Source organism: Anabrus simplex, chromosome 3, assembly GCF_040414725.1.
Source record: "Anabrus simplex isolate iqAnaSimp1 chromosome 3, ASM4041472v1, whole genome shotgun sequence".
Classification (NCBI taxonomy): domain Eukaryota; kingdom Metazoa; phylum Arthropoda; class Insecta; order Orthoptera; family Tettigoniidae; genus Anabrus; species Anabrus simplex.
Genome location: NC_090267.1, coordinates 209,006,466 through 209,033,919, shown reverse-complemented (window position 1 = coordinate 209,033,919; position 27,454 = coordinate 209,006,466).

Genomic DNA, 27,454 nt, shown 5'->3' with positions numbered 1-27,454 from the left:
ACAAAAAATACTTTATTCTGAGATTTTAGGCTTAATGTGATATTGGTCAAATACAAGCTTGTAAGTTTACGTGACTGCTGACATTGTTGTCATAGCGACAATATTTCCAGTTAACCTGGAATTTGGCCATATGGATATGCTGCTTCATTTCAAAAATCCCATATGCACTGGTTGGGATCAGAACCACGGCCACTTTCGAGAGGAGCCAGTGAGCACGCCAGTCAGCTAGCACACCACACAATACATGTGCTGTATTATAATTTTCGAAAACTAAGTTTTAATATTCCGAATTTCGGTCTCCAAATCCATTCTTGAAAATCATTTTTCTAGTCATGAGTAATACCTTAAGGTATCATTTTAACGAATAAAAGAAAGAATACAAAATTTAGTTCATAATACTGTTATTTCTAAAATACATTTATTTACTTAAAGGGAAGCATATTATATAGTGTCCGGTAATTCGTTCCCGAATTTATGAGTAATCTCATACATATCGTCATTGCGCCTGCGAAAACCTCTATGTGATAATACTTTTGGAGAAATACTGACCCGCAACTCATATATTATGAAGAGAGAAAATTCCTTCATATTATTCACACAATATTGAACCTTAGATGTAAGAATCTTACTGGCCAAAGTTCCAAGCTGAAATTTTTCACATAGCGGTTTTTGCATGCGCGAAGATTATATACTCTGTTTATAATATATACTGTATATTATATAATATGCCTTTGCTGACAAGATGTAGTGTTTACAGTGTACTGTGTCTTGTTGTGTGTGATAGAGTAAATGTGTCACTTTCATTGACCTGTCTCAGTCGCATCCTTGACTTCGACAAAACAAAAGTGACCGAGGTATGAGCGATGCTAGTAATACTATTCCTTAACAGCCAGCCCCTGTTATGAATGGTGTGAAAATATCGCTCATAGGGTGGGTTGGTGCATGCATTTCAGTGGGCTTGGTAGCATGATGTGTAATAGCAACTTCTGGCCTGCTTAGGAAAGCAACAGGAAACTACCTCGCTCATCCGTTCACTAGTATGGCTCTTCAGTGACACCTACGATATCTATGGCAGCTGTTGGCGGAGTTGTGGAGGATCAAACCAGCCTTCGAGCTGAATACCCAACATACAATGTATAATATGAAATCTATGAAAACTTTATCAAGCAGAGGCATTTTAGAATGAATTAAGCCCTGATCAGATATACACTAAATACAATCTACATATTAAAAGAGTTTATTAAAATCAGTTCTGACAAATCCTTCCGTCCGTTCGGCTCGACCGATTTTCTTCACTTTTGTTTTATTCCCTCCGGAATTACCTGCAAGTGAATCATGAGACATTGATAGGTCTCAAAGTTCAGCAAACTTTGAGTAATCATAAAATAAAATCATTAAATGATCGCTCCAGTAATCAGAGGCGAAGGATTACCCTAGCCCGTAATACATTCTGTACTTAGCACTTTGCTAAATGGCTAACACATTCATTAATATTCTGATATGTGATTTTCATCATTAGTAATGTTATTGCATGCAGCCACGTTTGATTATTACCTGTTAAGCCAGCGAGTATACACTTCCTCTGATGATGGAAGAATACTATTTTCTGCTAGAAACTCTTTGATTCTCCGACCTTCCCCAGTTTCTGAACGTACTCAACAGATCGCAGAACGTTCCTGATTACTTACATGCTGCTAAGACAAAACATTCTATGTACGTACAGACTAGAAACAATCAATTCGATTAGTCTTCTATATGATCATTAATATAAGTGCAGAGAAAAACTCTTAAAAGTGAGTTTCTACTTTCCCGAATCAGTATTCAGCCACGGCGAATTGCACGCTGGACTATCTCGGGCAAGATCGTTTGAAAATATTAAGATCCGGATACGGCCGAATGGTCGAAGCACAGAGAATATTGTAAGGCAGGGCCCAAAATCTCACGCGTGCAGAGCGAGGCGCAAGAGCTCCGTGCACTGTGCATCGGTGCCGCTCGGTATGGCTCGGATCAACGCTTCGTCTCTGGGCTACTCGGCTATGCTCGGCTCTACTCGGCTATACTCGGCTCAACTCAGCCCGGATTTGGAGCGCTATGGCGCAAGTGGGGAGAGGGAGACAGGGGGAGCGAGCGAGACAGGCGTGAGGAAAGAGAGAGTTAGCGCTATTGCTCCAAATCGAGGAGTGGGGGTCTGCACTCTGGTCAGCCAAGTCAAGTCGTCTTTTGCACCGTGCACAGTGCATGCACCACGCGCATGCACCCTGAGAGGCCCTGTTGTAAGGAAAGAAGTGTTATAAACTACATTATCGGTATTAATTGTTCACAAAAATATTGAAATGTTTAGGCGAAACAATATGACTGCGAGGGGCATATCCAGACCGGTTATGTGACCTATTTATAAGGAATGCAGCACGGGTTCACTAGTACTAATTATTATTACAATAATGGAGGAGGATAGGTTACCTAAGAGAATAATGGACTCTGCTATGGATGGTAAGAGAAGTAGAGGTAGACCAAGACGACGATGGTTAGACTCGGTTTCTAACGATTTAAAGATAAGAGGTATAGAACTAAATGAGGCCACAACACTAGTTGAAAATCGAGGAATGTGGCGACGTTTAGTGAAGTCAGAGAGGCTTGCAGACTGAACGCTGAAAGGCATAACAGTCTATAATGATAATGTATGTATGTATGTATGTATGTATGTATGTATGTATGTATGTATGTATGTATGTAATAATGATATTATATTATATCATATAAATTATAATATTATTACCATTATTATTAATATTACATTTTTTATTATTGTGAATGTTTTGGAAATATTCACAACAACATTGTACTGGAAATCAACTTTCAATGTATTAGGTCGTATTTGGGAGATTTTGTGTTCGGATCACATTGATAACCGGTTGGCTATTCTTGTTCTGTTCTTAACATATTTTCTGTATATCGTCGGTGCCAGGACAAAACCTCCTATGTGAAACATTTTAGCTTAGGACTTGGCCGGTAAGGTTCTGTCATCTAAGGTGCAATATTGTGTGAATATTGTCAAGGCATTCTCGCTCTTCATAATGTATGCGCTGCGGGTCAGTATATCTCCAAAAGTATTATTACATAGGAGGTTTTGTCCCGGCAACGACGATGTATTATATGTACTGAAGACAACCTAATATGTCGGAAGGTTCTTTCAAATATTTATGTTCTTTTAGATATCAATAATGAATAATTAATTTATTATTATTACTATTATTATTATTATTATTATTATTATTATTATTATTATTATTATTATTATTATTATTATTATTATTATTATTATTATTGAGCCTCCGTGGCTCAGGCAGCAGCGCGCCGGCTTCTCGCCGCTCGATACCGTGGTTCAAATTCCCGTCACTCTATGTGAGGTTTGTGCTGGACAAAACGGAGGCGGGGCAGGTTTTTCTCCGGATACTCCGGTTTTCCCTATCATCTTTCATTCCACAACACTCTCCATTAACATTTCATCTGTAATTCATTTATAACTGCTCCAGAGGATTGCGACCTGGCTTCGGCAGCCGGCACATTTCCTATCCTCGCCGCTGGATGGGGCCTTAATTCATTCCATTCCTGACCCGGTCGAATCCATTGCAACAGGCTGTGGATTTTAATTTTTTTATTATCATTATTAATCCCGTTCTAGAAAGCCAAGAATAACGGCCGAGAGGACCGTCGTGCTGACCACACGGCACCTCGTAATCTGCAGGCCTGCGGGCTGAGCAGTGGTCGCTTGGGAGGCCATGGTCCTTCGGGGCTGTTGCGCCATGGCTGGTTTATTATTATTATTATTATTATTATTATTATTATTATTATTATTATTATTTACAATTTTTACGTCGCACCGGCACAGATAGGTATTATGGCAGCGATGGGATAGGAAAGGCATATGAGTGGGAAGAAAGCAGCCTTGGCCATAATTAAGGTACAGCCCCAGCATATGCCTGGTGTCAAAATGGGAAGCAATGGAAAAGCATCTTCAGGGCTGCTGACAGTGGGTTTCGAACCAACTATCTCCCAGATGCAAGCTCACAACTGTGCGCCCCTAACCGCAGGGCCAACTCGCCAGGTATATTATTATTATTATTATTATTATTATTATTATTATTATTATTATTATTAGCTGCCCAGTACTCTTCAACGTGTGTAATCTACAGACATGTTAAAAATAAACAAAAACACAATCGATTTTTAAATCCTTCAAGAATATTTCCAGAGAAACACTCATCTTCATCGTATATTTCTCCTTTTATCGTCGTTGCGACTGTGAAAACCGCTATGTGATAATATTGTGGGAGAAACACTGACCTGCAACACATCTCAGCGAACCCGAAAACTATGTATCCGACAGTATTTTAGAGCGAGAATTCTTTGATAATATTCGCACAATATTGACCTTAAATTACAGAACCTTACTGTTCAAAGTTCTAAGCTGAAATATTTCACATAGGGGTTTTCGCAGTGGTAACGACGTTATGCTGTAAAGTTATTTACTTCTTGACGTTTGATTTCTTTTTTTTTGTTTGTTTTGATAGTGGCTTTACGTCGCACCGACACAGATAGGTCTTATGGCGACGATGACGTATGATTTATGAATTTCCGTGCATCTAATGCATAGCTAGCAAACCAGGTAGTTTCTGATTCTAACATGAAAGTCTAGTTTTCGATTCCCGACTTCTCTAAGAATTGTTTTGCTCATCTGAAACCTGAAACTGGTTCCAAACTGCCTCAGAGGTCAGCTAAGGAACTGTCCGTTATGAAAAGTCCCCAGGGTGGTCAATAACACAAAGCAAAACGGCTAAGATGGGTTACATGAAGCTACAGTCAGCTGAAAGGGCAGTAGTAGTCTTGGCGAGCCCAAGGTCGTTTATTAACTCTAACCACGAATATCATGTGTCATTTAACAGAAAAACTGATGAGTTATGGTTGAAGAAGTTAAGTGAACTCGTATTGTCGAGGTGGTCCACCAGCTCTTTTAAGGTAGTCTCAATGGAGGTGAGGTGAGTGTACATTTTAAACACGCACCAGTCCCAGTACACATCCTAAATCTCTGTCAGAACCTGGAATCGAACAGCTAATGTTAAACCACGGCGGTGGACGTAGCTGAAACAAAAGTTAACAATAAATTATTATCGTATTGTTGATTATATGTACTGCCAAGAGTGCGCCAGACCGTAACGTTTAATACCCCAAAGTTACTGAGTTCAAAGCTAATTGCCTTCTTATGTTGTAGTTTCACAGTTAGATACTTTCATGTTCATAAATACAGAACACCGTGAAAGACTAGAGAAACAAATAGCATTTCAGTCACCTAGGTTCATCATATGTGCTGTTGCCAAGTATACAGTCTGTCCTCCATGAGCACTGACAACTTGCTCCACGCGTGATGGCATCGACGAGTATAAGGCGCGAGTGGCGTCCTGGGGTATAGCCATCCATGCTGCATTCGCCTGGTTCCACAGTTCCACAGTCCGGTGATCGCGCGGGCCAAGGCAACAGCCTGGCATCCTGTGGCAACAAGAAGGCACGTGTTCGTGCAGAAACATGTTATTCGCGCATTGTCCTGCTGAAATTTGGCGTCTGGCGTGTCGGGCAGAAAGGGTATGGCTACGGGTCGCAGGATGTCATTCACTTAGGTCAAACTGGCCACAGCGCCCTGGTCACGAGTAATCTCAGTCAATTTGGATATTTTCTTTTTTACCATTTCTCTTCCCAATATGTAGAAGGGAGTTAAAAATCGGACTTTAATAAGAAATCCGCAGCGTTATTATTCATCTCAGCAACCCCCAAAACTAGAGATCCGATTATATTTTAGATTATTTGTGTGTCTCAATCCCCCTGGTCCCCCAACCGAAAGGGAGCTGAACTTGAACTTTAAAAATACGGAGCGATACTATTCATCTCAGCGATCCCGAAAACTATGGATTCGACACTATTTTCGATTATTTTTATACCTGACTCCCCTGACCCCCACTTCTAAGGCTACTACAGATGGCTTATCCCCAGAGTGCTCGTCTCCAGATAGTAAGTCATACGTTTACCAAGTTTGGTTGAAATTGCTCCAGAGTTTCAGGAGGAGATGTGTCATTTACACACACACACATCCATTTTATATATAGTAAGATAAGATGCCTTCAATTGCACAATCAACATCAACATATCCCCATTTGATTTCTTTGATACCCACCCAATATTTAGCAACCTTCTTCAGAAACCAGAACCACATATCGAAGACTTGTATCAGCTCATTCACTTCCACACACAAAAATACACTCTATATAAAAGACATCACGAACATCTATTTTAACCTTAAATGTAGGTGACTGCTAGTCAATAAATGCATGTTCTGAAAAAACAATTTGGTGCTGTATATTTCAATTATATTTTTGTTCCGCCTGTGCTTTGGAGAATCGTATACTTTACATGTTTCCGTTGTGAGCATCTTCTCTCGCATTTAAAACTAGTAAAGATTATGTTGTTTCACGATTTTGTCCTTGTAAAATGGAGATAGTATTCCATTCTCTCCCTTAGCGTAGTAGTTTGGTGCACCAGTATAGAGAGTACACTTCTATTGGTGCCAGATTTTAATACGCCTTTTGTTATGCCTCCCCCACTCTTCTGCAGGCTTCTGAGTGCAATGCGCCTGGTGCGTCAAAAGCTGCACTTCAAACTTAAGGAGAGGAAAGATATGCCCCTTCACCCTCTCCACCATAGAACGTGCAGAAAAGCTTGACTCTTTTGATAGTGCTGATAACGAAAATCACTATCTATGCAATAGCAGACACGAAATTGAAGAGCGGAATCCAAAACAATAAAGAATGTAAAAGAAAAGAAGGGTTGACGATATGAGTTACTAAGTAATAGAAATACTAATTTTTAAAAAATTCCAGCCGCTCACAAAACTCATTCTTGATTAATTTTATGTGGTTTAGATCATAGTGTCCGGGGGAAAATGACCATTAAGAAAAATGTGCAAAAAAAGTCTAAAATCTGTACGGCCGGGTACAGATAGTCCAAAAGAAGGACCAAATTAATAAATACATATGTACATAGTTCATATTTCTTTACTGATTATTTACTCACAGTTTGACGTTCATGAATATTTGATAATTTATTCATCTTCACTGCGGACATCTTCTGAAGTGGTCTACCTTTGCTCTACTCAGAGAGTAACGATCAAGTAGGCTGGGTAATAATTCCTCATCCTACAAATTTTTTATTATTACAGCCAACGGCCATACATATAAAAGAAAGAAAGGCAGTATTAAAATTACAATGACCTGGAAAGCACTCACTATATAGTTGCGTAATTGACAGCGTCCTCTTTGTGCACATAAGGCAAGTGTAATGACATCAGAGATATTTATATTATGTGTTGCTCTTACATTCCTCTTCACTGAATTTCAATTCTTTACCATTGTTCCTAATGTGTGATTTTTGTTTTTCAATTTCGGATAATAAAACTCAGTCTCCCGCATCAAGTTGTTATAACTTACTTCAGTAAGGTTGACACAAATACATACTGCTACCTATCCATAACGATCACCCCATAGTGTTAAGTTTATTTAAAATTTCAATAAATTATTCTATATTATGCAGGACAAAAATGAGTTCCATCGTCCATAGAAAAGTGTGATAAAATATAATTAATCAGAAACTTGGGTTGATATGAGAAATTTTATTTATCTTTAGAGTGCAGTCTTGTAAAAATTATACAATTGCAGGCTGATGTAAGTGGAACAAATTGCTACCTATTACATGTTTGAATTACAGAGATCCCTTCCAAAACATTAGGAAATACATCGTTTGATAGCATACCGGGGGGGGGGGTCTTAACTCAATCTCTTTTTTAAATACAAAATACAGTCTGAAAATTCACGAGATTAGCTAAGGGAATTGTTCCCCTTTTTTGTCCATCTTTTTAGTCACAGTATCACCTGTGAAGCGTCCAGAATATGCACTTTCTGCGTTATTACAGCATAGGAACATACATTTCTGTACCAACGTGATACGTTTGTACGTGTGAAATTAGTTATAAACCAGTGAAATTATTTTCACTGAACGCAGGCAGTAGACTATAAGATACTTTCATCATTCCAGTCAGCCAGTGCGACTAACTGCAGAGAAGAAGCCATTAAATTGTGTATACTGTACAGTCATTGAAACAAGGTCATCACATTTCTTATATTTTCACCTTTCAGTGTTCACTATTCTTAGTATACTGTTCTTTATATTTTCATTTTTCTAACGTACAACACAAATTTGATAGCACCTACGGGAAATGGAAATTTGTCTAAACAGGAAATCTTGAAAGAAAATACAGTAAGTTATTTCCTAACCATTTTTATTCGATTTTCCTTCCGGTGTGTTATTGTGAGCTTGACAGATTTTATTGTAAATTTTGCATCCACTTGACTTCAAAGCATAGATATATAAAATAAATATCAAGGTTTCAGTGAACGCAGAAATATATGAATATAGACGTATTAAATAGTAATGAAACAGATTTCTTTTCAACTATCGTAAGACGTAACATATTACATGTAAATTTGGCTTGAGGAAGACAGTTTAGTCTTGCAGCCAGACTCTATAAGAGAAGATATCGATTTCAGTCAAAATTTTACGAATAAGTACAACCTTCCTGACCTAGAATTTAGTCAAACTGCAATCAGTCGGAACTGCTGCTAACGGAACAGTTCATAGAAATATCGAACATTTATTGTACTGGTTACAGAAAAGCGCAAGTCACACTTCAATTCCCGTAAACCGATACCACGCCGTTAGTAATTAACTCAGTGACCAGACCTATGAGATCAAAGAATAACCTTTATTAGATTTCCACCCCTGAGGCGTCTTCAGAAATAATCATTAAATCTACGCCTACACATAGGATAGGTACGGTATTAATTTTATAGCGTAAGAATGTATTTTAATCGCTTCTGGGGATGAAAGATCATATTAAAATATACGTGATATTGTGTAACCGAAATTCGAGCATGGAGGTGGCCTTTTTCTCCATCTGGCATGATTTTAAATGTCTGGAGTTTTGTTAAAGCATAATAAAATAAAAGGGTCTGTAACTATTTATCTAATTAATTGCATAATAATGTACAATATTGTTACTGGTTACAAAACGTTGACCATACTGATGAAACATCAACAATTTTAATAAAATGTAGTATCTATTCCGAGCAATTGTTTGAGAATTCATATTCAGTGTTCAAATATTCAGAATCGAATAAAATACTGGGCAGATTTAGTAAACTTATCGATCTGAAAAGCCAAAATATCAGCACTCTATTGTCTCTTAATACAAATGAGACGTTAAGCTCAATTTATTATTATTATTATTATTATTATTATTATTATTATTATTATTATTATTAACTCTCATCATAATGAATTATTCTTTTAAGTCAGTTACTTTGGTACCACTTGGTAACCAGCTCAAACTTCGTCTCGTTCGCACGCATTTCTGGTGTAGGCGGAGTAAACGCTAGTGCTACGTATCACTTCCGGAAAGCAAACCTCATTTTGAAATTTCTGGACTCTCTGGTGGGCAATCGAACCCACATACTTCCGCGTGAATCAAGCACACCTTTAATGTCTCCGTGACGGTCATTGACGGTATACGTGTTATGGTCGTCTGACAAGATGTCATGTGGTTGGGGGAGTAAGGGGTGAGAGGGGTAAGCGTGGCTTCCGCGCATGCGCCTGTCTCAAGTCTCCAGGCCTGACAATAAACATCTGTACCGTCAAGGTGACTCCTGACAACTGAGATGCTGTTGTGAAGATTCAAGGTGGGAGTGCAATTGGTCTTTAGTTACACATTTACTGTATGTACTGCATAACGAACATGCATCTGTTTCTTATGTCACGACTAATGGTTATAACGAGCGTAATATGTGGTACTCGTGCCGCATGTACAAGCTGCCGCGACTTATGGTCAGACGCAGATAGTAAGACAAGTAGATTCTTCTCCACCCGTTAGATTTATAACAGCTGTTTTCATTAGTCTGAGTCAATCTTCCATATCCTCCTAGCTTGGAGACGTCGAAAGAAGGAATTTGGCTCTCGACCCGAAATATCTCAGAGCAAGTGGTGAGTAAACGTTAGCCACTATACTGCAACAGTAATTCAATAAACCGTGGTCCAAAGTAATGGCTTCGTCTGTTCTTCACCTCGGCATCGTGTAGTTAGCTCTTTGGCCGGCCACCTTTATCCACATCAAGTACAATCGAACAAATTTCTGCTATAGGCAGATTTAAGACCGGGACCATGTATTCATTCGGAAAACTTTAAATCTCTCAACAATCTGGCAGGAAACCAGGCCTACATACCTGCAATTGAACAACACAGGATTATACCTAATCGAATGTAATTCCTATTTCTCCTTGAGGAGCAAAGAGCATCCGGGAAAGCTCAATACGTTCTACGGCCAGGTTCTTTTACTCCATCTCATGTTTTCCCCAATTTTGATCACTTCCTCTTTGACCGTTCGCATCCAAGTGTTCCTATGTCTTCCACGTTTCCTCTTTCCTTTAGGATTACATTCCCAGGACGATATTTGAACAGCTATTTCCTAATTTATTAATGTGTGTCTTATGCATACCCGCTTTCTTTGCCTTATTTCTAATCAGTAGGTTTCTGTATTTCGTTTGTGATCACTTAAGGCTATCGTACGCTGATGATACGCCGCAGATAACTATTCGCGAACAGTTGAAGTTGGTGTCTGATTTTTTTAGTGGCCTTCTGTAATTCCCAGCCGTAAACGAGGAAGGTATTAAAATTCGTGAGAGGTCACTGTTCTTCCAAATAGGGTATAGTAGAAGGAATGAGCTATTTGCTTTCCGGATTCCAGGCTTGATGACCTACTCAGCGCCACCTTTTTTCGTTATTGTATTCCTAGGCAGACAAGGAATATATATAGTTTGGCCATAAAAACCGTTGAAAAGTACCCGCCAAGTTTTCCCATATTTCTCAACTGAGGAAGGACCCGTTCCGTAAATAACCTGCATTTACCTCCACAGTGATTTTGTGATTTATTGCATCCAGTGATGGGGTGATTGTGAAAACCTATTCGTGGTAACGACCTTGAATTCATTACGAAACTTAGTATCAACAGCATGCTTGTTCAACCGAACAATCTAATGCTTCGGTGTGACCAGGGACATGTATGATTACTCTCGTTCGGTTCGTCCAGGAATCATTAGGACGGATACCAAAGCTCATCAATACCGTAAAGAAAAGGATTCATCAACATCCTGTGCAATACTACAAGGTGATGGCATGAAAGATGAACATTTCGAAACGTGCTAAAATGAGGCATGTCTCAAAACCCTTTGTCCCAACTCTGGGCACATCCTAACAGCAAAGCTAAAGAAGCCGATGATGGTCTAACGTCGAGCACTACTTAACTGGTTCGAGCGGAATGATCACTGGGAAATTACTGATGAGGAAGATTTCATAGTAGAACAACATTTTAACCGACAAAGTGATCCTGTCCTTGCCCAGATGCATGCAGAGCCTGTCAGGCGGCTCCAGAAATCCAAGGAGCTCATCATCTGACATCACTGATGATTTGGTTGGGAGTTCCTTACGAAGGCGTTTTGGACATTCACTTTTACGAGAATGGTGTAAATACAATCTCTAACGTGTTCTAAAACACAATGCTATGTTCGGCAGTAAATCCCTCAAATCAAACTGCGTTCATATAGTGGAATCAGAGCTTTCAACAGGACTCTGCTCCACCACGCAAAGCCGAGATGAAAATAATTACAAGCAAACGTTCCTGACTTAATTTCTGTTGCTGACTGGCTTTCTGGTAATATAATTCCATTGAATTAATAATTATGGTTAGTACTTGAGGAACTGGTCTGCACGAAGGTACCTAAGATACCTAAAATTAGCCTCTGAGGCTACTGTACCAGTTTTATTGTGAATTTTATGCATGACGCTATCGATACGTGGCCAGGGAAATATAGGTCCTGATTTCAAGAACTATATGGGTTTCTTGAACACAAGACCTACCTAAAAATCTAAGCGTAAATACACGCTCATTCATATTTAAAAGTTGCACTTATATTTCCAAATCTGTACTTCACGTAGTGTTATTATAATATACCTATAATAGAATGTATAGCTATACTGAGTACTTTCTTAAGTAGGTTGTCATAAACTTCAAAACAATATTTTTCCCACTAACTAGGCAAACATATATGTACTGATGGGAATTAATGCAAGCACGTGCATTTTAAATCTCCTTACTCTGGCACTGATCGATTTTCTGGCTTTATAGTGTTGTACACTCAGATTTAGTATAATTTTTATACTAGTTGTGATGAATCAAATAGTGACAGACTTTGTGAGGGAATAGCGCTTATGCATGCAACTTATCCTTTATATTCCAGGCTGCATTAACCCAGGTAAGCTTTCGGTGATACAGGTAGAGGATCTTACGGTCTTGGTCTGAATTAAGTTACAAAACCAGCATATATCTGGTGTGGAAATATAAAACCATGGACAATCATATCTGGGATGCTGACGTCGGGATTCGAACACACTATCACCTGAATACAAGCATCGAGCTACATTACCCGTACTGCTAAGCCAATACAGTCAATGTAACTGAAAACTGAGACTTACCACGTACCACGTACGTAACCTCGCGCGTGTATACGTTCAGCATTCACAATTTCAGACAGGTCTAAGAAGACTATAAACGAAATTACCCCACCACCTTTTCCCTCCAGCTTGCTCCATGGCGATAATTAGACCGAGCTAATCAGATATAAATTGGCCATCTAAAATGCTTGATGTTACGGTCTCTGTCCCAAGGAACCGGTCTGTTGAAGGTTAGGCTCCTCAAACTGCACTTCAAGAAACATTTCCTACCTTCGAAGGCAGTCTTTTGTTAGTTCAGGTGAATGCACTCTTTAATCACACAATAACGCTACAGCGATCCGTCCGTAACATCTACTTTGTAAGTCAGGTTGTCAAGACATTCAAGTAGAATTTCCATTATGGCTCAAAGATAGAAAACTTAATATACATTCCTGAAAAGAAATTATCATCAGTTCAACATTAATGATGTGTTTCTCTATAAATCCATTGTAAGCAGAAATATCAGTCAAGAAAGACCTTATTAAAGCAGTCACCTGCTTTCAAGCTTTAGCATAAGCTAATATGTGCATTAGCTGCTATACCCGTCGTTAATGGGTTAGCTTTGGTACAATTACAGACAATACAGTTTGTTTTGGTGTACGTATACTTTTCTCAAATAGAAATGTCCGTCCACACTTGCGGACGACCGTATGGATCCGGAAGACAAAACCAAATAAATTTCTGCCCATCGAAAACAGAGTTCTAACACAGTGATAAGATAGAAAATCTGAATTACTAAAACATTAAAAAGAACATTACTGACTACAAAATAATAAAAGGAAACTAACCAAAAAATACAAATTTGTGGATGAAATAGACAAAGAATCATTCAGAATCATAAGAGATAGTTGTAGAATATCGTTGAGTGTTATTCCCGGCTTCATGAGAAAGGAGTTTGGGCCCTTAAAGCAGGTTCCTCTGGCTCCAAAGGGAATTCCTTCAGCTCACATGTGTATCGAGTTATATTGCAGCTCTCACTTAAGTGAGGAACACATGGGCAGCAAATTAATGTCCTTCTTAAAAAAATAAAAGATGAAGTTGAAAAATGGATGATTGTATCTCAGGTAATATTTAATGATGAACGAACTAGGGCGTTGCTGACATACAATGCAATATTTCGCAGTGTGAAAATGTTCGCTTCTTGTGCGTAGAACGTTTTCATACAACTTAAACGTGTATGCTATCTGAATCCGCAGAGCAGTGATGTTCTTGGGATTGACTTTTACACATTACGCTTGCATATGTCCTGAAGATCCAGTGAAGTGATGTGTACAACTGCAGTGCAGTGATGTTCTTGGAATTGCTTCTTACACATTACGCTTGCATATGTCCCGAAGACCCAGTGAAGTGATGTGCACAGCTTCAGTACAGCGACGTACTTAAAATTGCTTCTTACACATTACGCTTGGATACGTCCTGAAGATCCAGTGAGGTGATGTGTGCAGCTGCAGTGCATTGATGTACTCACAGTAGAATTGCTTCTTACACTTCAAGCATGCACACTGTTTGAAGCATGGTACGGGAAGTGATATAAGCCGAGGGGCGAACGAAGCTACTACCTACTTCACAAACATGGCACTCTACTTCAAGCTTCTCTCTCGGATAATACGTCGGCAAAATTTAAACAATATTTTATGATCTGCGTATATTCATCCCTATCTTCCGTAAGGTTATATGTACTTATTTTTAAGCACCCTCGATATCCTTCAGCAACAATGCCATTTAGCGGAAGCGAGTTACGGCAGAAGAGACTGATTAAATCACAACTAAGAACAGTGTTATTATAATTCTGTAGTTGATTACCGCGAGTTAATTCGAAGTTTGTGACAAATTATGATTATTATTATTATTATTATTATTATTATTATTATTATTATTATTATTATTATTAGCATTATTGTATAATTATATTCCTGTTCGATCTGTCTGATACATCTCTGCACATTTAGAACACCCCCATCCCCTTTTGGACGTATAGTTTTTCACTAACTTAAGTTTATGTGCTCAGAGAGTACAAAGATCTAATTGTTTCTATCGTAAATTTACTTGATTCTTAGATAAGGGGAGGTGAAAATGGATATAACAAGTAGCCTAAAATGTGTAGACTGCACAAACCATTGGCATAATCACTGCACCGTAATTTGAATACATTTCTGAGTATATAGGATCCAAAATGAAAGCATGAAACAGGGAAAAGGCTTTTCATGATTTGACAATAAGTGATATATCTGAGACAACAATGAAGCTGCATTACTCCTGACATGTGTTCCTCACTTTCATACTCTCTGTCTGACTTCCTTTGGCCAAATGTTGCTGCTTTCCAATCCCGGTTTCGAAGTCTATGAGTATCTTTCATCTCCTCATCTCTCATAAGTTGTTTAATAGAAGAGCTGATAATCTTGTTGCCTTTTACATAAATTCGTCGTCACCACCACCACCAGGGAGGAAAATACAAGAAACTCGTGCAATGAGTGATTTTCTCCTTCTTCCTCCTGCTCTTCTTCTTCTTGCATCTTCTCCCCATAAAATGTTGGTAACTATCATATGTTATTTACCTTCATTTTTCTCTTGCCAAGTTAGGGTTACTTATTGAAGATTTATAATCAATGTCGGTGGTCTGCATCTTGGATAACCTTCCATATAGGCAACGACTTTCCTTTCTATCTTGCTTTCTACGATCATTTGTATTAGTCATTTCGGAAGATGGGGCCAAAATACACTGTTTTCAGGGAATAGTGAATGTAAAATGATCGCCACTGTAATTGAGTCCACTATGCTTATTAAGGAGAAAACTATTTCGATTAATTAATACGACTCTTCTTATTTCAGGGCCTTACACTGAGTTCATTGGGATCGACATTTGATGTTGCCGAGCTTTTCATGGCAGGATGCTCTTCCTGATGTCAATCTTATGTAGAGGCGTTTATTCACTACTACGTGTTTCTGTGTTAGTTGGTAGTATAGAGTACTGAGACGAACACAAACGTCCGTTCCCTGAGCCAGAGTATTTAACAGTACGCAGTTAACCTTTTCACTCCCAAGTTTTTTCAGCCTTATGCATGCCCCATACCAGATTTTTCTGGACGTTTCTACAGTGGTTGTAATAGGCCATAAATACTTTTTATTTATACAGCTACTGAAAAGTCATGGAACGACAATATTAGCAATAGTTTTCTCCTAACACTTTTCCCAAAACTTGAAAGAACTTGGCGTGATAAATGTCGACAGCTTGTTTCACTGAAACTTATCTCCACTATATTCATAACAAATCAGATTCATCATCACTGTCTAAAATTTCTAATATATAATCTTTCGTTATGCTTTCTTTACACTCCCGTGCACCCATCTCAGAAGACAGCTGTGAAAGAAAAACACAAGGCACATAATTATCGTCAAAAAATGGTAAGGCGATTTATGAATCGTCCGTCGTCTGAACAAAGCATGTCAACAGCGTTGGACTGAACTCGGAAGTGAACAAGAGCGCATTGCTTTAAATCCGAATTAACTCATGTTTGGGACAGCGAGAGAAATACTGACATCCGAGTTAACTCGGTCATGGGATGGAAAAGGTTAAAACCTCCGACCCGATCGAGATTGCAATCTCTGAAAGGAAATGGATGTTGCTGACATACAATACAATAATTTGCAGCGTGAAAACGTTCACCTTTTGTACGTAGAACGTTTTCAATCAACTTACGCACTTGTAATATCTGAAATCGCAGTGCAGTTATGTAGTTGGAATTGCTTCTTACACATTACGTTTTCAAACACCCTGAAGAAGCAGTAAAGTAATATGTAAAGCTCCTCGTTCGCTACGTGCTCTACCCATGGAATCTTGAACATTCTGTAATACAACGATGTTTCATTAGGATTTTTCTACAGTTCGGTAGTCTTTCCTATAACCATCTGGTCCATATAGGTTAATCTATTCCTCCAAAATTCTCTTCTGTATCTTTCTCACTTAAATCTCGTCGAACCATACTCTGACGTACACCATTTCCCTTGGTTTACCCCGTTTCCTGTTACCCTGAGCTTTCCACTTTAGCACCATCTTGAAAATTATGTCGTCTGCCATCTTCTTCGCTTGCCTTAACCATTTTTTTTCAATCACGTCCAACATATCGTCGTTGCCGGGATAAAACCTCCTATGTGACAATATTTTTGGAGATATACTGACCGGCAGCACATACATTATGAAGAGCGAGAATGCCTTGACCGTATTCACACAATATTGCACCTTACTGACAGAACCTCACCGGCCAATGTTCTAAACTAAAATATTTCACATAGGAGGTTTTGTCCCGGCAGCGACGATATTCTTCTCTGCCTGCATAATTTCAATGATCTTGGTGTTCCTTGTTGTATACGACCCCTGACTTCAAGCGTCCCTCTTCCTAAAATCCATCTCTCAATAAAACCAAATAATCCGCACCGTGTAACGGTAAAAACTGAATTTAATATGTTTAAACCGTTTCTACCCTATTTTTTCTTCTCTCAATTTCATAAGAACTTAGCTATCAGCCTTAATCATTGACCCTAAACAATTGAATTCAATAAATATCTGAACCAATTCACTATCACTTTGTCGTCTGCAAATAGTAAGTGATATATAAAGTACTTTTGGTTGATTGAAATTCCCCTGGGACCACATTTCCTGGATCAATTCTGCTGGCAGTTATCGAAGTAAATGTCGAATACCATTGGCAATGTACAGCAACTCTTGAATTTTGTATAATTTTCTGATAAAAGTAATATCGTCAGAAAAAAATTCATCTGATGTAATTTTAGTAACACTGTGCGTCAATACTTCAATGAAGGAGAATACATAAATTCCATATTTCATAACAGTGATATCATAAACCCGTACTTCTAACACCAATTTTCAATGGATTATATGTATTCCCCGTTAATTTCTGTGAGATTACTTGGCTCCAGTCACATATTTGATTCGACATGTTTAACTGATATTTTCCTACAGAATCATACGGATGTATTGTGCAGAATGATAAAGCTGAATAAAATCAAGACAGAATAAGATTATTTACAAGTATACGTACAGTTCCGATACAAAAGTTGTGCGAAATTTGTTCTACTTATCAGTTACATACTGTAATCTCATGGCACCGAATAAAATTCAAAATTTCATAAATATTTCCGAAATTATCCTTCCTAAGGTAAATATGTACGTGAAATAAACGACAGGAAAATGCAATTCCTGTAACTTTTGTTATGAAAATGTTTCGACAGACCTAATATTGCACAAGGTATTTAAGAATAACTGTTATGATCTTCCTATAAACCACTGTTCCTTGCGAAGACCGTATAGAGAGTTGCACCTGATAATGCAATCCTGAATGGACAGATTGCAAATACAGACTTTGTTTGACACAGGGCTTGCTGTTTTCCAGATTTCGGAGCAAAGACTCACAAACGGCAAAAAGGAAAGACCTTGATATTATCACTATAACGTATGAAATAATAATTACCAGAATGTTTTGCTGAAATAATAAATGTACCGTCACGCGATCCTTAGCAGTTTATTATTATAATAACTTGCCAAATTCACACATTTAATACACCATGTTAAAGTGATATTCTCCATAATCATGCGGCAGATTGTGCAGTATAATAAGCCGAACTAAATCGAGCCCTAACGAGAACAAATTCTGAATGTAATGCACGGTAAAATTTATTTACGAAACTTGTACGAAATTGCCTCTGATTCTCGGTTACACGGACTTGGACTAAACAATCAATTTTCGTAAATATCTCCGTTATTATCCTTCGTACGAAAAATGTGTATACAGTCTAAATGATAGTAAATTGAACTTCCTATATCTTTACTAATATAGTTTCTTGGACAGACCAAATATTAACGGAGATTTCAAGAATAGCCGTTTTGATCTTCCTAGAAACCTTTACTCCATACGATGACTTTGAATTCACGTACACCTGAAATGTTAGATGTAAAATATGTATTCTTTGGTTCCCAGTTTTAGAAACACAGGCACATAGCCATCAAAAGTTTAAAAACTTCCTATATTAGGCATGAAGCGAATCATTATCAGTTCTTTTTGCTGAAATGTCTACCCAGTCATTTTACTTATACAGACTATTATCGCTTCAACACACAGAATGTTCGTTTTGATGTGATCAGTTACAGTGGATTATTAAATCAAGTATTGTAAACTTACATAATATTTAAATATATATGACAGATAAACCCAACGACGACTTAAAACAGAATAATGGTGTAAAATGCTTATTGATGAACGGTTTTCGTTTTAAATAAATAAAATGTAATTTCATTACTAATTATATACTTCCGTGTTTTAAATATCCATATTTTCTCTGAGGCTACAAATTACTAATGTTTGATGTTGTTGAACATCAATTAATAAATAAAAATGGTGATCTTTAGAGGGGCTTTGCTCTTGCATTTCTCTAACTTCACAGGCATAGATGGTTCATAATCTCAAATGAAGGCGCTCGTTAGAGAATATCACGAAAGTCCTTGGATAAAAAGTGTAGAGCGCTACTTACATGTGTATGATTAAAGGAAAAGCTATGATTATAAAATATGGTAAAGAAGGCAAAATAAGTGATTTTCCAACATTGTCTGTTACTAAGTAAAATGAAGTAGATATTGAGTATCTCGAATACTGGTCGCGTTCTATAGGACTCGTTGAACATACAAGTCCTTCTTCTATCCTTCTATCAGCGCTGCTTCGTGGTTCACATCTTGATCGGTACACGTGTTGTATCTGCAGGAAAATTTGGGCTGAGGATGATCTTTTTCGGGAAGCCCCATCCCTCCTGTTAACTTAAGCACAGTAATGCTCAAAAATACATATGGGATTTCTAATCAACCCTATAGATAGTAGGCAGACCTCGATAATCGACAATTTCACATGAAATTTCATCTTCTCGTCTTGCCTTTCTTCAGTCTGAAGTAAAATTAATATTTTTATCAACTTTTCCTATAATCAACTTTGCAATCTGATAAAAGTTGTTCTGACGGGCAACCCCTAACTATTAACTTTATTGTTCGATGTATCGGACTGAATACGGTACGTTTAGCACTTTATAATGCAATCTTCGTAATCAACTCATAAAAGCTAAAACCCCTAACCTGGCCTTGAATCGAACCAGGGACTCCTGTGACCAAAGGCCAGCATGCTAACAATTTAGCCATGGAGCCGTACGTCGCGCCAACACAGATATATCTTATGATGACGATGGGATAAGAAAGGGCTAGGAGTGGAAAGCAAGCGGCCATAGTCCAAATTAAGATAAATGAGAAACCACGGAAAACCAATCTCAGGGCTGCGGACAGTAAGGTTTGAACCTACTATCTCCCGAATGCAAGCTTACAGCTGTGCGGCCATAATCGCACGGCTAGCTCGTTATTGGAAAATTGTATTCATTTACAATTAATCCTTAGACTAATTACCAAATACGTTATATATACGCTAATTGTGAAATGCTAAAATATATTAATTGTTGTATCCTAATTTGATCCTGTAAGTTAGGCTTGTAACTCACCTATATTCGCTCATATGCATACTGAATACCTTACACCAGCATTGGTATCATCAGAACGTATGAGTTACTAATATTCGAAACCTTACTTCAGGGTTAGTTTGCCTTCGTAGATTAAAAGGTAGATACGAGTATCTTCAGGTTTAGTGTAAGGGAAGGCTTTATAACCTGAGCTACGCCAAGCAAAATAAATAAATAAATAAATAAATAAATAAATAAATAAATAAATAAATAAATAAATAAATAAATAAATAAATAAATAAATAAATAAATAAATAAATAAATAAATAAAATATTATTTTAGACAATTGATGCGGAGTTTCACAATCTATGGAAGTGAGAAAGTGAGATATGAAATGAATACAGGGAGAGTAAGAATTCAACAGAAGTCTAGGAATCGTGAGCTTAATTTTGGGGGCAAGGTGCATGGTTAAGAAGAGGCCGTCCAAGGTACGAATATGAAAAATACTGTAGACGGCGTATGCTATAATGGTTATGTTGGCTTGCAAATTGTTAATTCAGGACATGGAAGGTTCGATCAACCAGTCTCTAATGACACACACAACTATGAACAACAATAAAAATTGGAAAATATTTTGAGTCAGTTGTATTATATTCCCTAGGGGCATAATAGCGAAGTGGCATCAGCAGTGTGTTTCAACAAAGTGGCCATGGTTAGAATTCTGAGCAGTCCATGTGAGATTTTCGAAATCAAATGCCACAATACTCGAGTGCAGATTCCACATAACATGTTACTGAACCTTCTCAGAAATGTAACCAATAGCCGTGTAAATTGCTCCCACACACAAACACATTGATATTGTAACTGGACATATTAGAGGTATGACCACGGCATCAACGCTCACATAGAAATGCAATTTTTTTTTTTTTTTAAATCCCTAATCCAACACTGGTGAATTTGCAAAAATGGTAACCACCAACTCACCTATCAGAGCGAGCTGAAAGAAAATAAAGGCTTCTAAATGCGAATGAGACAAAACAAGGCCGAAGATGAACAATCCTGATGACAGTAGGTAAAGAAAGTACTTGATTCATTTAGTGATTGGCATCCAGATGCCCGTCAATTTTTTCTGGAAACTCAGTAAGTTAACGAGATATTAGTCGCGGTTTACCATAGTTTTATTCTTTTAAATTACTGTAGGTTCATTTGACTTTCTAAGAATTAAGAACTACAGGGTTTTCAAGTGACGAAATGGTAAAATATGAACTAAATGGTTTCTTTACTCGTTACTGAAGTTAGTAAGTCGCATGCTTGGAGACAATTTACACGGGTATTTGTCACTATTCTGAGAAGGTTAGTTGCTACGTGTTTGGAACTGACTTCTTGAAAAGAATTAATTCGTTTCGTACTATATTCTTTTCCCTCCTCAGAAGGAATGTATCTCACAATACACAATAGATGCTTGAATAGCTTTCCTACAATTGCAGCTATCCTTCATCAATTTAACCTTATAATAGAGGAATTATATTCTAACAATTATCAAATAACGAGGATGTTAAAATGATTTTCCGTACTATTGAGAATCTCTGATAGAATGAGAGATTTTGTTCGAGAAATCCGTAACTTGGATACACACACACTCAGACGCACATGCACACACACACACACACACACACAATAGGATTAAGTTGAAAAGCATCTGTATTGGATATGGAGTTAAGCTGTTTGTCACAATGTCAGTTTGTCGATGGATGCTCTATGCTCATCTCACAATGTGAGTGAATGGTTTTTACTGAAGTTTTCTCTTGGGCGGCCTCAGGTCTGAGGTTGTGGTCTAAAACCCTCCGCCAAGTCTCAGTGAGTAACTGATATGGATTCATTCGTTTGCGCTCTGACCAAGTGGATATAAAAAGGGGATATAATAAGAATGGAAAGAAACTTGACGACACTGATACTGTAACTCTGTCTGGAAACTTGTTCTGAAACTGATACATGCAATCCGCGAGCATGTTTGAATATCCTATAACAATTCTAGTATTAAAATTTAGCGGCTCCTACGTGAATTACGGCAAGTTATTACTGGAATCAATATTTGAACAATTCTAAAATTTGATGAAAACATGTGTGCCAAACCGTCTTTCTGCCTGTACTCTGATACCTGATTTTTATACCAGACAGGGCAAGTAGCCTAATAGTTAATATCAGGTCCGGTTTAATTTGTGTTTGTTTTTACATTATAATGGCAAAACAACTGGGTGTTGTTTCCTAAAACCAGCCGCACACTGTAGGAATAGCATGCCTGCCTGTTATCCGAACGCCTCGGGTTCGACTCGCTGCCAAGCCAGGGATTTTTACCTGGATCTAAAAGCAGTTTTGAGGTCCACTCATCCTATCCAATCACGTTTGAGTAGCTATCTATCTTTCAGTGAGATAGCGTCCCCGGTCTAGTAAGCCACAAATAACGCCCGAGAAGTTTCGTCGTGCTGACCACACGACAACTCGTAATCTGCAGGTCTTCGCGCTGAACATAGGTCACTTAGTAGGCCATGATATGCCTTCGGGGGTGTTGCTCTATGGGGTTTGGTCGAATTTTTAATATTTCATGAAATTTTGTGTCAGTTGAGAGTAAGAACAATCAGGATCTAAGCTACTCATTTTTCGGTTCATGTTAAAGGGAAAGGGCGTTGGCCTCTTCATAAATAGAACTAAAGAAGTTCTAATATATCCCTCAATATTAGTGAAACCACTGCAATGCGGAAAAAAACGGCAGCGGTAGACCAAGGTATGAATATGACAAACATATTACAGTAGATGTAGAATGGATTCAGGTAGAAATGAATAGGTTAGCACAGGATAAGGTGGAATGGAGGTCTGCGTCAAATCAGTCTATGGACTGAATACTGAAACAAGAACAACATATTACCCTGTGATAAACGTTATTTACAATCATATATCTCCTGCACATGTCTTTCGTACGACAAATAAAGAACCGGTGCTTCTTAGCGCTGGACAAGACATACTGGGATAAGATATGAAGAATGGAGTTCAACGAACTCATCTTCCTTTCATCTCTACTTCCTGCCTGGGTCATTCTGATCTTCTATTTTGTCGTGTATGATTGAATTCACCTGAGAAAGATTGTTGAAGTTGTGTTTTGCTTTATTGAGTGCTATTGTTCAGGATAACAGGAGAAAACATTTGTGCCGTATTTCAGGTTTTGAAGTTAAATACTGCCAAAATGTATGATACACCTACTGTATACCTGTCTTGAACTGAAGACTGAGTACTCTATTGGACATACAGTACTTATCAACAGAAATGAAAATATGTTTAAAATTCTAAATGCCGGGCTGAGTGGCTCAGACGGTTGAGGCGCTGGCCTTCTGACCCCAACTTGGCAGGTTCGATCCTGGCTCAGTCCGGTGGTATTTGAAGGTACTCAAACACTTCAGCCTCGTGTCAGTAGATTTACTGGCACGTAAAAGAACTCCTGCGGGACTAAATTACGGCACTTCGACGTCTCCGAAAACCGTAAAAATAGTTAGTGGGACGTGTGTCTGTCTGTTAGGTCATCAGCCCAGAGGCTGGTTGGATCCTCAAATAGCACCACCAAAGGTTATGCAGTATAAGGAAACCGCAAAAACCAATGGCAGCACCAAAATGAGGCGTACTAGGCAAGACGAGGAGTGAGGTAGTTTGCCATTGCTTTCCTCACTGGGTCAGAAAGTGCTATTGCAGCACGACTGACCCTATGAGCAACACCTTTCATAACACTCAGATGCACTAGTCGTGCTCTGAATGCCATTACTCAGCATCACCCATACCCCAGCAGCTTCCATATTGTCACAGCCATGGATGAGACTGGAACTTCAGTGGAAGCTACACTTTGCTCTGGCCTGTGCCAAGGGATAAATACAAAAGTACTGTATCCATCAAGAAATGGCAGCAGGCAATTAGTGGGACGTAAAGCAAATAAATTATTATTATTATTATTATTATTATTATTATTATTATTATTAAAACACTAAGTAGTTGACAAAAGTATAATCATACACGTGAGAAGCGATTTTTCGCTCAACGACGGCTACACCTGTTAAAACCGGGAATTTAACCCGGGGCCCCGAGAACCGGAGGCCAAGACGCAGACTACTCAGTTCACTTTTAGTACTGGGTGACTGCTATTACAAACTTTAGTTCCAGCCATACTCACTCCCATGCGACTCATTATAGTATGTACGTCTCCCCCTTAGTCCTGTTTCCTGGTACGGGGTCGGGGATGAAATTAAATGAAATGAAATGTTTCTACGGCCGGATGCCCTTACTGACACCAACCTCAGTTGAGGTGAATGAAATTGGGTAAGGAGGTGGAAGGTTCGCCCCCCCTCCACCCCTGTGGATGGGGGCCGTAGAATAATACCCACGGCGTCCCCTGCCTGTCGTAAGAGGCGGCTAAAAGGGGCCTGAGGGGCCCTGAATTTTTCAGCGTGGGGTGGCGACCACGGGTCCCTTAGCTGAGTCCTGGCATTGCTTTCACTTACTTGTGCCAGGCTCCTCACTTTCATTTTTCCTATCTAATCTCTCTTGGTCAACTCTTGTTCTTCCTCTTAAAACAATAATCACCACCACCACCACCACCAGGAAGGATCGGCTGTAGTCTATGGAGAGGAACTGTCCCGCCATTTGTCTGGAATTAAAATGGGAAACCACCGGAAACCATTCTCAGGTCAGCTAACGGTGGTATCGAATCATCCCGAATGCAGAGATTGGCTGGCTCCATAACCGCAGCACGATCACTCCGCTCGGTCGCATCCGATTTATTATTATTATTATTATTATTATTATTATTATTATTATTATTATTATTATTATTATTATTATTATTATGTGGTCTTCTTTGAGTATTGAAGCGAAAAGTACAAAATGTGTGTTTCTATTTGGAATTTCTCGATTGAATATCTGTGCAATGGGTGGAATATAATAAATGCTTCTTTTTAATTAGTTTAATTATTGAAATTAAATTTGGAAGTCCAAGAAGGTGGTAAGGAGAAATATAAGAATTAAGAGAAGTAAATGAAATATCTTGCACTGCTCCCCGTCGAGACAGAATTTATTTGCAGTTATTATTTTAACAAAATAAATTGTTTAGGTTTGGTTATCGAACTTAGGTCCCTTGAAGTGATCCCATCTGGAGAAATGTGTTTCAAATTCGAAGTTCTATTTTCAGCTACGTAACGGGAAAACTTAAAACTATGACAAGGTGGTCTAATGGAGTGAACTAGTTTGGGCAGAATATTGCTGAACTGAAAACTGGATTTGTTTTATACGTCGACATGTACGATATAGTGAATGATGGTACTTATTAATTCAAAAATTTGACTTCTGCATCTAAGATCGTTTCAGTGATATTGCGAAGATGAATCTGATTCCATTCCAGTGAATTACCAAAGCAACCAATGTGTAATCCCTATCAGATCACTTACAATCCTGTTCCTCTACAAATATTTTAATGTAAATAACATTAATGGTATTGTTTTTACGCCACACTAACAACTTCCTACAATTTTCGATGATGTCCAGATGCCGGAATTTCGTCCCTCAAGAGTTATTTTATGTGCCAGTAAATCTACTGAGGTGAAGCTGACAACTTTCAGCACCTTCAAATACCACCAGACTGGGACAGGATTGAACCCGCAAGCTGGGGTCAGAAGGCCAGCCCCTCAATCGTCTGAGCCACTCAACCCAGCTTTTTATGTATTTGAATATGTTTTATGGAGATATATATATCCAAGTATTCTGCTATAAATACGTATTTTTTTTATTTTTTTTATTTTACATTTTAGAATTCAATCCAAACACTCAGTTCAAATACTGTACATATTTAGGAAAGCACAATGTGAACGAATTTATTTCTTGATCGTCTCGCTCTCTCCCTCCGAAGGGAAACCCGTTTATAAAATGCAGCAATGCATTTGATTCTAATATTCTTCAGTCATCGGCGTTCCCTTGATTAACTCAGACCGTTTACACAACCTCGGTAAATAGTGAAATGACTAGTGATATGATGCCAAAATTTAGAGCAGGTTCTCTCTCTCATTTGCAACAGCCGCGATGAGTGGCTCAGATGATTGAGGTGAAAACTTCAAGCTTTAAACTTCAATTACTAGCCTTCAGTGTCTTAGATTGACCAACAATTCTTAACTAGGACTTATAATTTAAAAGTGATATGGTTTGCCATAATGGAGTATATACACGATTTTTCACGCTTTTATGCCATGCTTTCAACATTCAAAGATCGATTATTACTACGTACTGGTCATGGGTACGTACTGCAAGGCGCAAATATACTTGTACAACTGTAGGTCGAGACTGAACTAGAGGTACTCCTGAATCCTGTGGTAATGTGATGGGAAGGGCCACGGAAAACAAACCGGTAGATGTTGATGGGGTGGAAGGACTGCCTTTTGTTGTAGGGCTGTTTTGTCGTCGGTTACGTAAAAGAAAAAAACAAGGCATCACTGGTATACATGTTTGATTGATTGTACAGTTGAAGATGTCCCGTAAAACTACCTCTGTCCACAATCCGTATTCACTTACATAGGTGAAAACTGATTTGTTGCTTCATGGCAAAACTAATGCAGTAAGGTTTATTTTCAAAGGAGCGTTTTCTCTTAGCTTGTAGAGACATATCGCCATTGAATGAAGTAGGATTGGCCCGCTTATTCAATCCCTGCAGTTGTCATGGCCAAATCAGATCAAATTTAGATAATGTTTTACTTATACTTACGGATGCTGCTCTTTATATGATGAAGTCAGTAGAAGACCTTCCTGTAAGCTTCCCAAACAAGGTACACTTTACTTTTATAGTACATGGTTTACACAGAGTACTTGTGCAGGGATGTACTTTGTATCCAGAACGGGACAAATTAATTTCAAACGGCAAGAAAGTCTTTGTGAAAGTCCAAACATGTATCTACTGATTTTCTCAAGGCCAAATATTCAGATTTTTACTCCCAACTTGACCCATAGTTACTCGTCGAAGTACATGATTGGAAGCAGTAGAGTATTATGAAGACAATTTTGAATACTTTAAATCTGTGACTCATAGATGAACTAAATAATGATGGCAATTCATCATTTGAAATTCTTCTGAACTTAAGGATAGAACATTTATATTATCTTACAAATCAGCAAATTGGAGTTTCTTCTGTCGCTCTCTAAAGAAATTAGAAACATTAACCAACTTTTTTGATT